The sequence below is a fragment of the Calidris pugnax genome, unplaced genomic scaffold (genome assembly GCF_001431845.1).
Source record: "Calidris pugnax isolate Ruff unplaced genomic scaffold, ASM143184v1 scaffold439, whole genome shotgun sequence".
Lineage (NCBI taxonomy): Eukaryota > Metazoa > Chordata > Aves > Charadriiformes > Scolopacidae > Calidris > Calidris pugnax.
Genome location: NW_015092982.1, coordinates 26,317 through 28,490, shown reverse-complemented (window position 1 = coordinate 28,490; position 2,174 = coordinate 26,317). Strand labels below are relative to the sequence as shown.

Genomic DNA, 2,174 nt, shown 5'->3' with positions numbered 1-2,174 from the left:
ATTAAAAGTTATTTCAATCTTCACAGTTCCTTTTCTTTTTAAAGTTTAATGTGTTTATGCTCCTTAATGCCAGGGGGGGGGGGGGGGGGGGGTGAAACCAGTTCCATCCCACTGACCTTGCTGGGATGCTGGTGCCGGCTGGATCCGCCCCGGGGAATCCCTCTGCCTTCACTTGAGGACTTCACAGCAGCTTTGGTTTCACCTTCTCAGCCTGGGGGAGACATCGGAGAGGTCCACGTGAAACCCCGGCTCTTCCTCCCACCCCCTCTTTGGCCCAACCTTGAGGTCTTTGGGCCCACCTCGAGGCCTTTGGATCAACCTCTTGAGTCTTGGGCCCAACCTTGAGGTCTTTGGCCCAACCTTGAGGTCTTTAGGCCCACCTCGAGGCCTTTGGATCAACCTTTTGAGTCTTGGGCCCAACCTCGAGGTCTTTGGGTCAACCTTTTGAGTCTTAGGCCCACCCTTGAGGTCTTTGAGCCAACTTTTGGGGTCTTTGGGCCCACCTCGAGGTCTTTGGATCAACCTTTTGAGGCTTGGGCCCAACCTTGAGGTCTTTGGGCCCAACCTTGAGGTTTTTGGACCCACCCTTGAGGTCTTTGGGCTCACACAAAGCGATAAAGCTCCATAAGGACCTAAATGTCACCACGGCCCAGGGGTGGCAGAGGGCCACCACGTCTCCTTGACCCAACACAAAGTCCTCAGAGAAGCTCCTCCAATAATCGATATTTCCACCGTTAAGTGGAAACGAAAGAAATTCGAGCGTTGGGTGGTGGGTCATCAACCCTCCCCCTTCACCCCGTGTCTTCTCCTGCCCTGAAGAAGCAGGAAGAGACACCTCAAAGTTGATTTTTTTGGCCACCAAAAAGCAAATCGAGGGAATTTCCCCCATTTTTAGCGAGTTTCAGGCGCGGATGAGAACCAGAGAGAAGAAATTCTCCTTCCAAAGCAACTATGAAGGTGACGAGGAGCAAAGACGATGAGGAAGGTCCTTCCAAAGCCTGGACCTTCCACGACGGAACATCTACCAAAGGGCAAACCCACCTCACAAAGGTCTAATTTTGTGAATTTGACCCCAAATTTAGAGAAAAGTTGGATATTTTCAGCTGCTCGGACGTGGAATCCGCCCGCCAAGGGGGTCTCCACCAAAGGGGCCCCATCACGTCTCCATCACCTTCATCTGCTGCCCCTCCCAGTTCTCCCAGTAAGAGAGGACCCGACAACGCAAAAGGGGAATTTTTTGGGGAGGGATTTGGGGCTTTTTGGTCCTTTTCTAAACCTCGAAGCAGCTCCTTCAGCATCAAGCCATCACCCAAGGAAGTGACACGACTCTACGGAGCCCACCAACCACGTGTGGACCTTCTTGAAGGAACCCAACCAGGCCCAACCTGGGTCCCCAAGGGTCAACAGAGGGACGTCACCCGTGGGACAGGGCCATGTCTTCTCCTGAAGCCCCCAAAGGAACCTCAGAAATCGCCCCGTGGAGGTGGGGGTGGGACCTCTGGGAGTCACCTCGAGCAGGGCCACCTGGAACTGGTCCATGGAGGACCAGGACCATCTCCAAGGGCTGGAGAGCAGAAGACCTTGGTAGGATCTGGAAGGTGGGGCAGATGATGCCCCTCAGCAGGTTTGGGGGGGGGTGGGAGGATCCAACCAGGCCCAACCTGGGTCCCCAGGGGTCAACAGAGGGACGTCACCCGTGGGACGGGGCCATGTCTTCTCCTGAAGCCCCCAAAGGAACCTCAGAAATCGCCCTGTGGAGGTGGGGGTGGGACCTCTGGGAGTCACCTCGAGCAGGGCCACCTGGAACTGGTCCATGGAGGACCACGACCAGGTGGCTCGTGACCATCTCCAAGGGCTGGAGAGCAGAAGACCTTCGTAGGATGTGGAAGGTGGGGCAGATGATGCCCCTCAGCAAGTTTGGGGATCACCCCGTGGAGGTGGGGGTGGGACCTCTGGGAGTCATCTCAAGCAGGGCCACCTAGAACCGGTCCATGGAGGACCACAACCAGGTGGCTCGTGACCATCTCCAAGGGCTGGAGAGCAGAAGACCTTCGTAGGATGTGGAAGGTGGGGCAGATGATGCCCCTCAGCAAGTTTTGGGGGTGGTGGGGAGGGGGAGGATCAGGTGATAGACCAGAGGGTGGTGCCACCACCCAGAGAGAACCTCCCCCAAG

General features: G+C 56.2%; 1 protein-coding gene across 1 annotated transcript in view; it reads right to left on the bottom strand.

Annotated features, from left to right (window-relative positions):
- Positions 1–2,029, bottom strand: part of LOC106900634 (neuroblast differentiation-associated protein AHNAK-like) — a gene marked incomplete at its 3' end in the record, with an annotated part of 45,669 nt that extends 43,640 nt beyond the window's left edge. The window contains exon 1 of the mRNA XM_014962767.1: positions 117–2,029. The remainder of the gene's footprint in view (positions 1–116) is intronic.
- Positions 2,030–2,174: the final 145 nt, after the last annotated feature.